General features: G+C 34.2%; 1 protein-coding gene and 1 pseudogene across 7 annotated transcripts in view; one reads left to right on the top strand and one right to left on the bottom strand.

Moving 5' to 3' along the window:
• The window catches only part of MCTP1 (multiple C2 and transmembrane domain containing 1), a 697,990-nt gene that overhangs the window by 646,395 nt on the left and 32,235 nt on the right, over window positions 1-19,360 (bottom strand). The gene's annotated exons all lie outside the window — the stretch shown is intronic.
• On the top strand, window positions 191-19,127 carry LOC127545935 (neo-calmodulin-like; annotated as a pseudogene).

A 19,360-nucleotide genomic window follows, 5' to 3' on the forward strand; every position in this document is an offset into this window, starting at 1 on the left:
TTTTTAAAAAATAAAATAAAATAAAAATCAAAGGGCAGCACTCTTGTTTACAGTAGCTAAGAAAATGATAACAAATGATGACAGATGATGATTATTTAACTGCTATTTTGATTTTGTTTTATCTGTGATGATTTTTCTTTGGATTGAGGACAGAGAATAAAAGAGAAAGGAAAAGAAAAACCTTAGGAAAATGGTAACAGAACGTCTAGCTGTCAGTGAGTACAATTCACCAGACTTTGATAAGTTACACCCTGGATATAACTGGTGAAGCATAGTCAGAAATTTGTAAAAACATGAAGAAGAAAAAAATATAATTGGATTAGATAAATGCCTTAATATTGTAAAAAAGAGAGTAGAATCTTCAAACTATAATAGAAGTCAAGGTTTACAATGTACTTAATAAATATTATCTCTTTTATGCTGACAACAACATAGAAGATGGATCCTATTATTGACTCTGTTTTATGCTGAGGAAATTGAAGTCCAAGAAAATTCAGTACCTTGCCCATACCTCTCCGTATTTAGAATGTCTGATTGGAGGAATTGGGGAGAATAAAGGTGGTTTTTTTATTATAGCTTTTTATTTACAAAACATATGCATGGGTAATTTTTCAGCATTGACCTTTGCAAAACTTTCTGTTCCAACTTTCTCCCTTTTTCCCTCCACTCCTTCCTCTAGACAGCAAGTAGTCCAATACATGTTAAATATGTTAAAGTATATGTTAAATACAATATATGCATACATATTTATACAGTTATCTTGCTGCACAAGAAAAATCAGATTTAGAAAGAAGGTAAAACTAACTTGAGAAGGAAAACAAAAATGAATGCAGACAATAACAGAAAGAGTGACAATGCTATATTGTGATCCATACTCATTTCCCAGAATTCTTTTGCTGGGTGTAGCTGGTTCCTTTCATTACTGAACAATTGGAACTGATTTAGATCATCTCATTGCTGGAGATAGCCACGTCCATCAGAATTGGTCATCATATAGTATTGTTGCTGAAGTGTATAATGATCTCCTGGTCCTGCTCATTTCACTCAGCATCAGTTCATGTAAGTCTCTCTAGGCCTCTCTGACATCATTCTGATGGTCACTTCTTACAGAACAATAATATTCTATAATATTCATATACCACAATTTATTCAGCCATTCTCCAACTGATGAGCATCCATTTAATTTCCAGGTTCTGGCCACTACAAAAAAGGCTGTCACAAACATTTTTGCACATACGGATCCCTTTCCCTTCTTTAATATCTCTATGGGATATAAGCCCAGTAGTAACACTGCTGGATCAAAGGGTATGCACAATTTGATAACTTTTTGGGCAGAGTTCCAAATTGCTCTCCAGAATGGTTGGATTCGTTCAAAATTCCACTAACAATGTATCAGTGTCCCAGTTTTCCCACATCCCTTCCAACATTCTGCATTATCTTTTCCTGTCATCTTAACCAATCTGAGAGGTATGTAGTAGTATCTCAGAGTTGTCTTAATTTGCATTTCTCTGATCAATAATGATAATTATTTTTCATATGACCAGAAATAGTTTCATTTTCTTCATCTGAAAACCGTCTGTTCATATCTAAAGATGGATTTTTATAAATGGATTGAATGAGAAGGGAGGTCAAGTCAAATGACTTCTCTTTTTTCTGTAAAATAAGAGGCTTTAATCCTCAGCTTACAGGAAGGGTGATGAGGTAGAATAGGGGATTTGAAAAAAGTGCAATGAAAAGTCAAAACAGTACACAATAAAAAAAAATTATCACATAACAGTGAAGACACAATTGGGATTAGATAACAAATTTGTAATGGATTCAGTCAGCATAGTTAACATGAATTTCTTCAGAAACACTGAGGAAATTAAGAATGAAGATAGATTATGGTGGCAATTTAGGCTCAGTTTTGGCAAATTATGATAGGGTTAGAGCAAATAATGACAGGATTCACTGTCTCATTACCTGTAATTCCCAAAGTGCCAGAATCTCCAATAATTTTGAGACCTCAACAGCTGAGAGAAAGACTTACAATTTGAGATGTTTTAATATAATTCTTAATATAGTTATGATAAATATTATTGTTCTGCTGATTTCACTTTGCATCACTTTGTATGTCTTCTCACATTTTCTTATATACTTCATATTTATCATTTAATGAGATTATGGTATTGCATATCAAGGTATAATTTAATGTGCTATTCAATCATTCCACATAAACCACTGTTTCCAAGATTTTGTTTTTTGCTTTTTGCTATTAAGCAGCTACCAATATATTTGTATAAACAAAAGAGTCCTTTCTAAGACATTTTAACAAAACTTTCTTAGAAAGGAATCAAAGGATCACAAAACATGATCCAATTTGATGTCATTATATGTTACTATATTGCTTTCTAAAATGCTTATGCCAGTCTAATTTTGCACTAATAACATACAAAAAAAATTTAAGCATGGGGATCATTGAGTTGATAATTATTTCATTGAACTTTAAGTGATAAAAAAGGCTATTCCTAGATCACAATTTTGAACATATCTCAGCTGAAACAAATTAAAGACATTTCAAATAAGTGTGAGAAGTATATTCTGCTTAGTCATATCCTATAGATCTCTAAAATAGCAAGCAAGTTCAGGCCCTAGAGATTTCAGCAGAAGTTTTAGAAGCCCTTCAACTAATTCTTCTGAGAAGGAATCACATAGACAAAGGAGAAGAGCACTTTACCTTTTCCTGTTTGGTCAAGAGGTCTTTCTGAGTTTATGAGGTCTGGAAAACTTGGACTTTTTCACTGGCAATCTAGCAGTATTCCTACGAGAGGAATGGTTCTCAGTAGTGTTTGCATGAGGAATAGGGCACAGACAGGATATGATGAAGAAAGGCAGATTCAATACCCTCTAAGAAGCCCACCAGAAATGCTATCCCATTCCAAAGGGAAACATCTTGAGTGACTTCCAGGAGCTATGATTTACCCCTTTGTAATATGTTCTTGAAATCACTTCCTCCTAAACTGTACATATAATAGATAGAGATTGTCATAGACTTTGGGGAAGGATGGTTTTCTACCAACTATTCTTACATGATGCTGTACACATCTCCCAGGACTGATGTGAAGATCTAATGAGATGAAATTTGTAAAATACTTAGCACAGTGCATAGAATATGGTACGAACCATAAAATATTAGCTATTATTATTATTGTTGTTAATGTGCAATCCTAGACAAATCACTTAACTGCTATCTGCCTCAGTTTCTCCCAACTATAAAATGGGTATAATATAAACAGTACCTATCTTCCAGTGTTTTTAAGAGGATAAAATGAGATACTATTTATATAGTGCTTTGCAAACATTAAAGCACTACATTAGTTATTAAGTGATAAATTTCTTTATTCTTTATTATTCTATTCTATTGTATTCTAAATAAATTATTCTTTAATCCAATGATCCTACTATGAAGTGTATAATCCAAGGTCAAAGACAAAAAGTATGTATAATTTGTATAATTACATGTACATACACATATACTTATGTGTATATGTATACATATATACATATACATTTCTATTCTTGGATGCTCTTTTAATTATAGTGAAAAATACTTTAAACAAGGAGGTTGCTCATTGGGGAATGGCTGAAAAAAAATTTAATATTAATAGAAAATCATTAGTCCATGAGAAACAATGAAAACAAATTTAGAAAAACATGGGAAGAACTTGATAAGACTATACATAGAAAGCAAAAAAATAGAGTCGAGAGAATAACCTATACAGTGACTACAATAATATAAATAAAAACATTTAATTATCAGAAATCAAACTTAATAAAACAACCTATCTTGATTACAGAGAGTGACTAAACTGATTTTCATCATTTCTGTAGAATGGCAGAGAATTAGGAGCCCATATCATGTCATAAAGAATCATTATATTAGTTTTGATAAACTGTTTTGCTTTCTCATAAGGGAAGATAACCAGTAAGTTATTGTCGTCGAAGAAGCAAAAATTAGGAATTAGATATTTTCCTAAAAAGCTGAACTAAAGACAGCAGAGGCAAGTATTTAATAGAGGGATATTTTCATTATTGGTCTCTCTTACCCCTCCATCCTTGACCAAATCACATTTCACTGTTCCCACAAAAAAATCCCTGTATGACAGCCAGGTTAATCTTCTTGCTGAACAGAGTTAGGGATTCCTGTATCTATACCTTTTATTATACACTCCTAAATCTCTACTCTCCCCTGCCCCAATTCAAATCAAATCCAAGTCCCCTCATTTCTATTAAACCCTTCCTAATTACTAAGAAAAAAAAATGAATCAAACTGGTGAAATGTTTAATTCTTCATACACCACATAAGAACTACTGGCAATGTCAGTAGACAAGACAACTAATTTTTGTTGCTTGAAGTTCTTCCAAATTTCTCTCCCATCTGCTTGCCTGAAATTCATGCAATTCGTTAAAGGCCTCCTTCTGGAGTCATATCTTTAAATGCATTAAGTTATCAGGAAGGTGTAAAACACACAAGCAAGCTAAAGAAATTACCAGTAATTACCTTAGCAAATCACTAGCCGTTAACTAGGAGAGAACAGAATTCTGAGGAATAGAATACACAACTGAGTAGGGTTGGTGTGGTGTGGGTGATTAGAAATGTGAAAAGTCAACATAGGAATCCCTAAGCAGACAGATGGTAATAGGAGGGTCCCAGGTGGCGAGGAGTATAAGGGAACAGTACCCAAACGAAAGTGTTTACTTCGTATAATTTTACCTAGAAGGGGAAAGTTTAATAATTTCACATAAATTAAGAAAAATTGGATTGTTTTTATTTTAAAATATATACTGGTTTAAAGACTGGCTGAAGTAAGTCAAAATATGAATATATTGAGCTAGATTCAAGTACCAGCCCTGTCACTAAACTATTGATCATATGCCTCAAAACATGCCTTATATTTTTAAAATAAAATGAAATTTCATGTTAAAAATGGTTCATAAAAGGAATGAATGATAATATTTTATAGCAGTTTTCAGGTACAAGGATAAGAATGTTAATGAAATAAAAGCTCTGGCAAACTATTATAGCTTAGAATCATACCAAAACTTCTGGAATACCTCATATAAAATATGTCCAAATACTAACGAACTTATTATACCAGAACCAGCAATAAAATACTTATGAGTAATAATAATAACAACTTACTCTGATCAATATTTTGCAGTTACAAAAAAAAGAGAGAATCTTGGAATGAGGGAGTTAGAAGGGACCCTAAGTGGCCATCTAGTCAAAAATATACCTTTAGAATAAGAATCTCCTCAGGAGCATATCAAATCAATAATCACCTCATATTTGCTTTAAAAGCCTCATTTAGAAAGAACCCATTACCTTCAAAATTAGCCCACTGTGTTTTTATATGGTTCTAATTGTTAGGAAGTTTTTCCAGCAGCCATTTTTTGGCTTACTTCCACTCACTGAGACCTTCTGGACCCAAGAAAAACAAATCTAATTTTCCTGACATATTAAAAGCCTTCAAACAAATGGGGAAAAAAATCTCTTCTTGAGATTTCTTTGGGCTAAACATCTCCAACTCTTTCAATAGATTTTGAGATGACATGACCTCAAGGCCCCTTGTCATCTTGGATATTCTTCTTTGGACTTCTTTTAGCTGAAAAAATGTACTTCCTAAAATGTGGTGCCCCAAAACTATCACACTCCAGATGAGGTCTGCTCAGGGCAAAATACAGACCTCCTTATTTCTGGGCACTATCCATCCATTTCTTAATAGAGACTAAAATTATACTACTTTTCTTGGCCACCAGATTACATTGCTGAAATATAGTTAGCTTATGTAGAGAGCCAGAACTCTGGAGAAGTATAATTGAAACAAGGTGTTAACTTAGAGGTATTGATGAGACAATGGTTATCTAGTTTACATATACTTAGTACTTAGCATGGTGATGTAATGATTCTTTAAGTTCACACATAATCAATAGGCTGTAATGATGTAATTACAATAAGGTATAAAAGAGCCAACAAGAACTGGATGAGAGATATTCCATCTCCTACCATCCTAGTGGCTCTCCTGCCTCTCCTGCGTTCCTCCACTGAAGGTCCCCCAGAAAGCCAGCCCAGCACCACGTGAAGGAGACAGACTGTGAAGGAGATAATAAAGACTTTGGACTCTATCCCTGTGGTGATTATTCTGCTGAAATCAAGGCCCATTCGGAGGACCTCCAGAAAGCAAACCAGAACATTACATGCTTACAGTCAATTAAAACCACTTATCTTTTTCTGATGAACTTTTTTCTGTGCCCTATCTTGTACTTGGGAAATTAATTTTTTTAATTAAGATCAGGGTGGTAAGATCAGGGTTCAGGTTTGATCTCTGAAACATTCTAGCTTTGTAACTGCTAAAATCATTTAACCTCTCAATAATCAATGTAATAGCCTGAGACTATAAGCTTGCAGAGAAGGTAACAATCTGAACTGGCAAAGGGAATCTCCTCACCTGAATATTTGTTCACTCTACCAAAGCAATCTTCTAAATTCTGCCTTACTTGAATGTTCTACCTGTCAAGATACTTTTGAATTTTGACTCTGCCATCTACTGTTAGATATCTTTCCTAGCTTTATGTTTCATAATAATAACAATAGCTTAAATTTACATAGCATCTATTATGTGACAAGAACTATGTTAAGTACTTCATAATAATCTCATTTGATCCTCATGACAACCACAGAAGATAGGCGATATTATCATTCCCACTTTATAGATGAGGAAACTGAGGCAAACAGTAGTTAAGTGAGTAGCCTAGGATCATATAGTTAGTAATGTTTGTGGCTAGATTTGAACTCAATTGTTCCTGACTCCAAGCCAAGCACTCTATCCATTACGTCAACTACTGCCTTAAGAACTGCCAACGCAATGGTTCTCAAACTTTTGTTTTCAGTATCTTTATCCTATTAAAAATTATTGAGGATCTCTCCAAAGTGTTTTTTGTTTATCTGGACTATATTTATAGACATTTACCATATTGGAAATAAAAACTATTTTTGAATTTGTAGACCTTCTAAAAGGGTTTCAGAGATCCCCAGGATTCTCTAGAATGCAGCGATTTGCTGAGCTCTCTCCTAAACCCTTCCAAGTACCTTTGAATAATGATTCTAAAAAATTCTAGAGCATCAGATTTCACAAATAGATGGTATGAAGCCATTTTCCTGCTGAAAACAATTCAGAAGGTCAGCAGGAAAAGCTTGCCACCCTAAGATAAAGAGTGGAACACAGTAAGGTGCAGAGCACGCCATCACAGCCCTGCTCTGAATCAGCTATGGCAATAGCAGTAGTGGCTTCCTGAGGTCTCAATCCACAGATGGTAAGGGAATCAAGCAGTTGGTCAAAAGGAGGACTAAGGCAGGACTCTATTGCTTTGTCTATACCCAGATCCAGTATGCAGTCTGGGCTCATAGTCCCAGGGAGAGGAGGAGCACCAGCACACAAGAGCTTGCAGCCACAGTGGAGCAGGGACCCTCTTCACAGTTCCAGGGCAGAAAAGAGTTCTTGTGGCCATTCATAAACCAGAGCACAGGCAAGTAGAGCAATAAACAACACAACTCTCTTTAAATCCTACCACCTTGGAAGAAGAGGTCCCTACAAGGATCTCTGAAAACAAAACTTCCAAAGCTTGGGACATTGAACCCTCTACTCTGGAAACAGAGCTCTACTTTAACAAAGAGATAAAAGTGAAGTAATAAAATACCTGATCTGGAAAACAGATCCAGGAGAGATGATTTAAAAATTATTGGACTACCTGAAAGCTATTATCAAAGAAGTGTAGACATCATTTTTCAAGAAATTATCAAGGAAAACTTTCCTGATATTTTAGAACCAAAGGGTAAAATAGAATTGAAATTGATCATTGAGCATTTTCTGAAAGAGATCCCAAAATGAAAATACCCAGGAATATTATATTTGAATTCCAGAGTTTTCAGGTCAAGGAGAAAATACTACAAGCCATCAGAAATAAACAACTCAAGCATGGTAGAGCCACAATACAAAATTAAGCAGCTTCTATATTAAAAGACTGGAGGAATTGGAATATATTCTGAAAAGCAAAGTAGCTAGAATTACAACTAAGAATCAATTATCCAGAATAAGTGAATATAATCCTTTAGTTGGAAAAATGGCTATTCAGTATAATAGAGGACTTTCAAGCATTCCTGATGAAAAGACCAGAGGTGGATAGAAATTTCAATTTTCAAATACAAAACTCAAGATAATCAAGAAAGAGAAATTATAAGGGACTTAATAAAGTTAATCTGTTTACATTCCTATATGGGAAGATGATACTTGTAACTCATAAGAACTTTCTCATTATCAGGGCAGTTAGGAGTAAACATAGAGAGCACAGGTATAAGTTGAATATAAAGTGATAATGTCATAAAAACATAATAAAATTAAGAGTTGAGAAGGAAATGTACTAGAAAAAAGGGAAAATGAAAGGTAGGGTGGCATATATTATCTTCCATAAAAGAAGGAAGAAAAAATTTTTATAATGGAAGGGAAGAGGAAGAGGGGAAAGGAAGTGACTGAACCTACTCTCATCAGAATTGGCTCAAACAGAGGTTAATAGAAATACTCAATTGGGTATAGAAATCTATCTTAACTAAAGAAAAGTAAGAGGGAAAGGGGATAAAAAGGGGGAGGGGTAGAAGAGAAGGTATATGGGAGAGGGGATAGTCAAAAGCAACATACTTTTGAGGAGGGATTAGGTGAAAGGAGAGAGAGAATAGAATAAATGGGAGGGGGAATACAATTAGCAATAGTAATTGTGAAAAGAATTTTGAAGCAAGTTTCATCAAGATTCATTTCTCAATTTAGGGAACTGAGTTAAATGTATTTTTCAAAAAATAAGAGCTTTTCCCCAACTGATGAATGATCAAACGATATGAACAGTTTTCAGATGAAGTAATCAAAACTTTTTATAGTCATATAAAAAAATACTCTAATTTACTATTTATTGGAGAAATACAAATTAAAACAATTTTGAAGTACCACCTCATGCTTACTAAGTTGGCTAATAGGTCAGAAAATGAAAATGACAAATGTTGGAGGAAATGTGGTGGAAATGAGACATGAATGAATTGTTGGTTGAAGTGTAAACTGATTCAAGCATTCTGGAGAACAATTTGAAAACTGTACCCAAAGGGCTATAAAACCATGCACACCTTTTGACCTAGAAATACTATTAATAGGTTTGTACCCCAAGAATTAAAAAAAAGGAAAAAAGTCCTATATATATACAAAAAATATTTACAGCAGTTCTTTTCTAGAAGCAAAGAATTAGAAATTGAAGGGAAGCCCATCAACTGGGGAATGCCTGAATAAATTATGTTATGCAATTGTGATGGAATACTATTATGCTATTTAAAAAACCATGCTATTTCTAAAACAACTCTCAGAAAAACCTGGAAAGGCTTCTATGAACTGATGCAAAGTCAGTTGTGAATCATTTTGCTATGCTCAGCAATACAATGATCTGAAGGACTTATGATGAAAAATAGTAATCATACCCAGAGAAAGAACTGATTGTGTTTGAATAAAGACTGAAACATACTTTTTAAAAAAAAAACTTTACTTTTCTTGAGTTGCTTTTTGTTTTTGGAGGGGAAATCTATGGTTTCTTTCACATAACTTTCATTAAAAAAAAAACTGAAAATCTGACAAATAGCAGACTGAAGTACAACAAACAAGAAATGTCACAAGCCTGCTCAATAGTTCTTAAGAATAACCTAGGATTCTAATAATAGTACACTGCTCAATTTTCAATTTTCTCAATTGCTTAAGACATATGTGGCTTTGAGAATTATGATATACTTTTTTTAACCATCTATATTGTTATTGACACTTAACCATGCAGAAAGCAACAATTTTTTAAATCTCAAGTGAGAAAATTATCTACTATAAAAATATTCAGTTAATAAATAAATATTCTAGTACCAATGAGCCAAGTGCTAAAACATTTCATGCATGATAATCAATCCAATCAATAACATTTACTACATACCTACTACATACCAGACACTGTGCCAACCTCTGAAATTATAAAAAAAAAAGGCAACAGACAGTTCTTTGTCCTCAAGGAGCTTACAAACCAATGGAGGAGACAATATGCAAGGAAATATAGACAAAAAATACTATATACAGAAAAAACAAAAAACAACAAATGGCACTGAAATTAAGAAGGGTTAAGGAAGGCTTCTTATAAAAGCTTGGATTTTAGTTAGGAATTAAAGGAAGCCAGGGAGATTAGTAGTCATAGTGGAGGAAAGAGAGAATTCCAGGTACAGGAATCGACAGAGAAAATGCCAGGAGCTGAATGAGTCAGAGAGTATAATAAAACTAGAAATGCAGGAGGTGATCAGCTTATGAAGGTCTTTGAATGTCAAACAGAGCATTTTGTATTGACTTCTGAAGGCCAAAGAAAGTCACTGAAATTTATTGAGTAGGAGAGCTAATAAAGACCTTTTACAAATGGAAATTTGTTTTAATAAAACCATTGTAGTTGCTGAATGGAATATATTTGAATGGGGAGAGACCCATGAGAAGACTCATTGGGTTTCAAATTACTCCCTTTCCAGTGGAATTTTTAGCATCTCACTTTATTTCTAAAGCTCTGGATTTTCCATTTATTATTCCATTTTTAAAAAGTCACCAAAAAATGATTCAATTAATATAACTCACTATCTAATGAGAATTATTTTGTATAATCAAGAAACTTATCCACTGGTTTAATTATCTTAAATCAATTAATAGCACTTAACACATCTTATATAAGCACAGGACTACTTTAAGAGATACAGAGAAACAGAAGATCTAGCAGCTGCCTTCATGGAGTTTACCACCTAAATATAAATGTTTATTTATATTTATATAAATATATAACATATAAATAGTTATATAAACTATTATAACATATAAATAGTTAAATAAAAACAAAACAATCTATCAGATCAAGGAAACATGATTAATTACCTGATGAACTGTACAGATAATGGTTGCCATGGTAGTTCAGATGTGAGAAACAATTTCTGTTTTGGATGAAGAAAGTGGAATTAATTCATCCATCTATCAATTGATTCAACATGCCTTTATTAAATGCCTGCCGGGAACTGAGTACTATGTTTCAGTTGGAGCAAAAATATAAAGGTTTGATAAAATAGCACCTGTTTTCATAAAGCTTATAACAGGTGGCAAAAGGGACAAGCAGACAGATGGTCAAGTGGTGAGAACACTGGATTTGGAGTCAAGAAAAAAGAATTAAAAATCCTGCCTCAAGAGCCTTCCTAATTGTATAATCCTAGATAAGTAATTCAATCTCTCTGCGGCTCAGTTTTCTTAAAGACAGGGTAAATATATTCATCTACCTCACAGGATATTGTGGGGATCAAATGAGATAACAATATAACTAATATAATGAAAAGTGCTTTGCACAGCTTAAAGTACCATATAAATGCTGCCTATCTTTTTCATTTTCATACTCTACATAAACACAGATAATTATAATGTACAATAATCATGATAAATGAATTAGAGTACAAAGTACTTTATAAGAAGAGAGACAGATAATCACAAAAACTTTAATGGAGAAAAATTGCATTTATATAGGCTTTAAAGAATGGGAAGGAATTTGACAGTTAAAAGATAAGAAAGGATATTCCAAGCGTAATGAGGGTTGGAGTGAGAAGAATTGGCTTCTGGTTTGATTTGAAAAGTTTATAACCTTCAACCTTACAGAGCCAATAGCTGACTACTCCCTGGACAATCACCTCAAAGGTCTTTGTGACACTAGGAGAACTCCTATTGTATCAGGCAGTAGTTTCAACATGAAAAAAGGATGAGAGGTTTCTTTTTGTTCCTTTTATAGTTTCAGGCATTAATTTGTTTAAAAATGCCAGACATCATCAAGGAAAAGGCTAATAAAAATATTGGATCCTTAGCAGGGATTTTATGACTCCAAAAATCATTTTTAAAAATTCAAGATGAATTCTGAAAGAGATTGCTTAAGTTCATAGGGTTAGAGCTAGAAGGAACCACAAAGATGACCTATGAAAGGTCATTTTTTTTTACCTTTTTGTGTGTCTTGGATCCCTCTGTAAGTTTTATAAAGTCTATATACTCCTTCTCAGAATAATCTTCTTAACATTGTTATGCCACAGTTTCTTTGAACTGTTCTACCTCAGTTTCCCTGCACTAGTTTCCCTTATTGTCCTGATTGAGTTTCCCTGAATTGTTCTACCTCAGTTTCCTTAATTGTTCTGCCTCAATCCTCTTAGTTGTAAAACCCCACTCTGGTCCATTAAGACTGAGGACCATTTGCTCTAAGGTTATAAATTGTCAATGTGAGACTCAAGATGAGGGGGAGTTCAGACTTCCTGACTCCTAACTCCTTCTGCCCTCAAGAATTTATGGAACTACCCCTCTAAATATTCCAAAAGATAAGACTATCTGGGATATCTCATTGACATCTTTACTTCTGTTTATTCAGACATTCTGACTCTGGCTTCCAGTTTCCCCCCATCCTGTTAGAACCAAATTTATGGTCCTGAAACTTCCCACTCTCAATGTTCTGACTCTGCCCCTGCCTTGGTCTACCCCTGTAGCTGAGCCATGTGGCAATATATGTCATTGAGAACTTATATTCACCACTGGATACTTTGAGACAAGAGTCCTGTCCATTCAATTATACTCTCCAATTAATAAACTATTAAAACTCTCTAATCCCACTCTTGCCTCAGTTTCTCTGGCATTACAACATAAAATAAAATACAAAGGATTACAAAGGAAACCAATTATAATGAAATAGTAAAAAAAAATTAATGCTAGTTTATGAACAGGCTAAAGAATCCTTAATTTAATACAATTCCTCAATACTGAGACCAAAAAGAGTGAATTTCTCAACATCAGAGAAGCAATAAACATCAGAGCTGGTAATTTGAATACAGTTCCTTTGTGATATACCCCTGTATTCTTCCCATCTGCACTACTCTGAAACTAAGGTTCTCCTTAAATCTTATTTTTGCTTCTTTTCCTTGATTTACTCTTGTTTTAAAAATAAAATATTCAAATGGTATGATTCTTTTTCTGGATGTTTAGGAGAAAGGAGTTAAATAGTGTAGGTGTCATTTTGATTACCTAGCCATTACAGTCTTTTAGGAAGGAACTAACAACTACATTTTGCTATAGTAAAACCAATTTTCATAAATATGGTTCAAAAGAGGTCTGTTTATTATTTTTAAATAAAAATCATGGACTGAGATTAAAACAAGTCTTTTTACTAGGACTTAAGCTTTTGCAACTCACCTTTTTTTTTTTAACTTAATAGTATTTTATTTTTTCCAATTATATTTAAAGATAGTTTTCAACATTCATTTTCACAAGATTTTGAGTTCCAAAATTTCCCCCTTGTTCCCTTCTTTCTCCCTCCCCAAGATAGAAAGCAATCTAACATAGGTTATAAATGTACAGTCATTTAAAACATAATTCCATATTAGTCATGTTGTGAAAGAAAAACCAGAACAAAAGGGAAAAAGACAAAAAAGGAAAATCACATAGGGCAAGTGTTTACAAGATGATCAGATAAAGTGGCACATGAATACTCTCAAGGCCTCTTAAGAACTTTGGAATCAATTATATGAGATGGGAGACACTGGTACAGGACTGTCCAATATGGCATGTCCTTAAAGAGAAGTTCTGCATAAAGTTCTGCACAAAGCAGAACTAAATTAGCCTAGAGGAAACATGATGTACACAAAATTAGAGAAGCCACCCCAAATGTTCATATGCCTATTTGTGTCTGATTTGTGGCAGAACATTCTGAGCACATATTGATTTTTATCAGCCACAACTGGACACACTATAACTCAACTCTAACATAGCAATGTCATTTTGATACATTTTGAAAACAAAAGACAACAATCATTTAAAACATATTCCTATATTAGTCATGTTGTGAAAGAAAAATCAGCACAAAAGGAAAAAACACACACAGAAAAAACAAAACAAAATAAAAGGTGAAAATATATGCTTCTGTCTAAATTCAGTGTTCATGATGCTCTCTTTGAATGGGAGATGGTATTTTCCATCCCGTCTATTGGAACTGCCTTGAATCACTGCATTGATGAAAAGAGTCAAATCCATCACAGTTGATCATCACATATTAACTGTGTAGAATGTCCTCCTGGTTCAGCTCACATCACTCTGCATCAGTTCATATAAGAATTTCCAAACTTCTGAAATCAGCCTGCTTATCATTCCTTATAGAACAATAATATTCCATTACATTCATATAGTATAATTTATTCAGCCATCCCCCAATTGATGGACATCCATTCAATTTCCAATTCCTTGCCACCACAAAAAGAGCTACTATCTACATTTTTGCACATGTGAGTCCTTTTCCCTCTTTTATGATCTCTTTGGGAGACAGATCAAATAGTGACACTGCTAGATTAAAGCATATGCAGTTTTATAGCCCTTTGGGCATAATTCAAAATTGTTGCAATTTATTTTTAAAATAAATTTTCATCAGGAAAAAAATCTTTTTCAGAAAGGCTGATTCTAAAAATCCTATATCAGTGTGATCTGATCAAAGTCATACAAAATAATTTAAATGCTCTTGAAATGTAGGTCAGAGCTAGGGAATTGCAGTTGGCAACATGGTAGGTTACTGGCTAATTTCCATTATGTATGCTACTGTCCTCAACTCTACTGAAAACAAATGCTAATAAAAGTTTCTGACATTGTTCTTTGAAAAAGTAATAAGGACAATTTAAGTAAGACTGTCACTGAAGAAAAAATATAATTCATTAATTAGACAAAATTAGGAAAGCTCTCTTAACTACAAACAAAGCTCAGGATGGAGTTTATTTATACAGGTGTCTCTGTAATCAAAAATCAAATTAGCAAGCATTTATTAAGTGCTTATTATGTGCCAGACACTGTGCTCAACCCTAAGGAGTCAAAGAAAAACAAAACTATAGGTCCTGACCTCTAGAAGCTCAAATTCTATTGAAGTAAACATGCAAGCTTCTCTATCCACACAAGATATGCACAAGACAAATTTGGAAATAATTTCAGAGGAAAGGCAATAGCCTTGAGGGGGACCAGGAAAGGCTTTCTGCAGAAACTAGGATTTAAGCCAACGTTAGAAAAAAGTCAGGGAAGTCAGGAGATGAGATATTAGAAGGGAGAATTTTCTAGACATGGAGGGGATAGCCACTGAAAAAACATGGAAAAGTGATGCAGTATATCAGCTCAAGGACAGCTAGAAAGTTAATGTTCCTATATAATAAAATAGAGGGGAACAAAATGGAAAACTGGAAAGTTAAGAAGGAGGAAGATTATAAAGGGCTTTAAAAAACTAAAAAAGTGCTTTTAGGGGAAAGACTGACCCTGACTGGAGTCAGGAGGACTCAAGTTCAAATCTGGTCTCAGATACTTAGTAGTTGTATGACTCTGGGCAAGTCACTTAATGTTGATTGTCTCAAAATTTAAAAACAAAAACAAACCCTGAAGGATTTTATATTTAATGCCAGAGACAATAACATCCCAAATCTGCAGTCCTATTTAAGTGAATATAGTTTTGTTACGTAGACAAATATTCCATCTCTTGAAGTAAAATGGGAAACCCCATGAAATCTAGATTAAAATACCAACTTTAACATGGGGATGAACTTGAACTAATCACTCACCTTCTGGACTCTAGTTCCTCACTTTGAAAGAGACAGTTTTTTCCACCCTTAGTCTTGCAGCATTTCTGTGGGTTGCATGGACATAACTAATGCTCCATTTGCAATTCTTGAGACAAGTTAATATACAAATACCAAGAGAGAGGTACTTCTCTACCCATTTCTCTACAGGCGTGTTCCTGAATTTTGAAGCCAAAATATGTTTCTATAGCCCAAGAAGTAATTTACATTGCAGCATTAGGGAATAATAAAAGTCACACAAGATTTAGAATATGATAAAAAGGCTTAGAATTTTTTCTTGTAAAAAATTATATTTTTACCATATACCATCTCAGTTTAACTCCACTGCCCTCTAGTGCTCAACTGCTGTGCTTTTCTTTCTCCTTAGCCATTAAAAGATTGGATATACATATAATAACCAAAAAAAAGAGAAATCTAATGTTTGCATATTATTTTCATGCTTGCAAAATGCCCTATAGACATGATCTGACAAGATAGGCAAGAGTGTTCATCTTGGAAGGATGTCAGGAAGAATTGAGTTCAAATACTGCCTCAGATACTCACCAGCTATATGACCACAGGAAAATCATTTGACCTCTGTGTACTTTCATTTTCTCATTCTCGGAATTTTATACTTGGATTTTCATTAACAACCCTATGAAAGACATGTTATCGTTGTTTGTACTTTACAGTTCTAGAACTGACAGAGAGGGAAATATGGCTTACCTATGGTCACTTAACTAGTAACAAAAGTTGGATTTGAACTCATGTACTTGAGTCTAAAAGGAGAGAGTAAGAAGGGATGGAGGGAGGGAGGGAGAGAGGAAGAAGGGATGGAAGGAGAGAGGGAAAGAGGAAGGAAGAAAAGGAAAAAAGGAGGGAGGAAAGGAGAGAGGGAGAGAGGAAGGGAGGGAGGGAAGAAGGGAAAAGGGGAGAGAGGAAAGGAGGAATGGAGGGAAAGAAGGAAAGAAAGGAAGATAAGGAGGGAGGGCAGAAAGGAGGGAGGAAGAGAGGGAGGGAAGGAGGAAGGAAGGGAAGAAGAGAAGGAACAAAGGAACAAAAAACAAAGAAAAAGAAAGATATTACAGCATGGAAATTAAGCAATTCAGTAGATAGAAAATTGGGAGAATCAGAAAAAAGTAACTTCAATTCCAATTTCAGACCTATACTAGCTGTACAACATTGAGCAAGTCCCTTAATCATTGTCTACTTCAGTGTCTTCATTTGTAAAGTGATAATAATAACCCCTGTTTTCCATAGATAAATGATATAATATTTGTAAAGTGCTTTACAAATCTTAAAACATTATGAAGGTGTTAGCTATTATTATTTCATTTGCACTTTTGCTTTTAACTTTTTTTTTAAATCAACTTCTTTTATCAACTCTTCATCTGCTCATTTACTCATATAACTATAATCCCCGCCAAAAAATTGTTATTGTTATTTAGTCACCTCATCATGTGTGACACTTCATGACCCTATCTGGGGTTTTCTTAGCAAAAATACTGGAATGGTTTGCCATTTTCTTCTCCAGATCATTTTGATGAAAGAAACTGAAGCAGAGTTAAGTGACTTACTCAGGGTTTTATAGCTAGTTAAGTGTTCTGAGGTCAGATTTGAACTCACAAAGAGGAGTCGTACTGAAGCTAGGTCCAATAGCCCATCCATTGCGATACCTAGCTGCCCAACAAATTCTGTAACTTAAAAAAAAAAAAACATAACTCACAGATGCAATTGGGAACACATGAACGAGGCATCTGGCAGAAAACATAATACGGGTGTAAAAGAGTTTAAGAATGTGAAAAATGTGAAAGTCTCCTTCATATGCAAGCATTATGCTTGTTTATATGAAATGTCCTAAGAGGTAATAAAATACAAGAAACAGAAAATAAAAACTGAAAGGCAAAATGGTAAAACAAAGATGGTCAAATTTTCAGAAAAAAAAAAAACTTGAAGAAAAACATATACATATATATGTAGAAATTAATAACTCTATTTCTAAACTTCTAAGATTCAGTTGAATAGCTGTATTCGAGAATCTGTAAAGTCTTATTTGTTGTTGATGTTGTTGTTGAGTTGCTTTAATCATGTCCAACTCTTCAAGACCCTATTGGGTTTTCTTGGCAGAAATACTATAGTGATTTGCCATTTCTCCAGCTCATGTTACACATGAGGAAACTGAGGGAAACAGAGTGAAGTGACTTGCCCAGGGTCACATGATAATAAGGGTCTGAGACTGGACAGGACCTGATGTATTCTTGACTCCAGGCTCACCACTTCTGTCCCCTGTAACTCTCCAGCTACACCAGCATAATCTTACAGAAGATATCAAATGCATTGTTTCATTTATACCATTATTCTGAAAATAAAGATTATTATTTAGTTATGTTAGTCCTTCTGAAATTATCTAATTCTGGAACTGAAAGCTAATGCATCAACTCTGAGACATTTCAATATTATATAATGAACGGCCTTCACATATATTTACTTCTAAGCCCAGTAAGGAGGTCATTCAAGGTTCTCCCAAGTTAAGCAAACTATAAAATTCTACCATGCTACAAAGAAATTGCTCCATTAATAGACCCTATCAGAACCAGCATATCTAAGTGCTGAAGGACTTATCAGCACCATTTGGCTAGAGTAATGAATTTTTTGGATATGGAAATCTATGAAACAAGTGAAAATACAAGATGGCCCTTGGTAATACACAATCCACTTTTGTTTTTTAATTGATTATGGTAACATAGAAAAAATAAGAAGACACATTTTCTAAATCACTCTTGTCTTAGCTGTTAATAACTTAAGTATGATGGTGGCAGAGGATCTGGCTATGACTGCTATGCTTGCATCCTCATTCCCAGTGTCATTCAACCTCCTGTTCTTCATTCTTCTCTTCCTCATCCTCTAGCACTTCCCACGCTCCAGGAGCACCATGGCTTGACCAGCTGACTAAGAAGCAGATTAAAAAGATCTTTCCCCCTACTTGATAAGGATTGAAATGGGACCATCACCACCAAGGAGTTGGGAACAGTGACATAATTCCTGGGTCAAAACCTGACTGAAACTGAGCTCCAGGATATGATCAATGAGAAAAAACAGATGGGGATGGGATCATTAACTTTTCTGAAAACCTGATTATGAGTGCAAGGAAGATAAAGGACACAGACATCGAGGAAGAAATTAGAGATGTATTCTGTGTCTTTGACAAGGGGAAGAATGGCTTTATCATATGATGATCAATCTTGGGAAGAAGCTGCCTGAAGAAGGGAATGAGATGACACAAGAAACAGACATGGAAGGGAATGACCAACTCACTGATGAATTTGTACACATGATGCCTATTCTCCTTTGTTCTCTCACTCTTCTCTCTCAAGTTCACTCTCTCATTCCAACACTCTAACTTGAATAACCTGGTTCTAAGTCAACCCTGACTGATTGAGAATCCAACATAAAGTAACAAAAAATGTGTACACTCCATCCCAAAAAAGAGAATAGAATTATTGTCTAGTACAACAAATGTACATTCTAGAAGAGGCACAAAATTATATTAATCTTAATGCTCTTTGTATAGAAGAGAGAAGATGAAATGAAATTACAGTGAAATGGTAATTTAGCTCATAATTTACCATTTGG

Source organism: Antechinus flavipes, chromosome 1, assembly GCF_016432865.1.
Source record: "Antechinus flavipes isolate AdamAnt ecotype Samford, QLD, Australia chromosome 1, AdamAnt_v2, whole genome shotgun sequence".
Classification (NCBI taxonomy): Eukaryota; Metazoa; Chordata; class Mammalia; order Dasyuromorphia; family Dasyuridae; genus Antechinus; species Antechinus flavipes.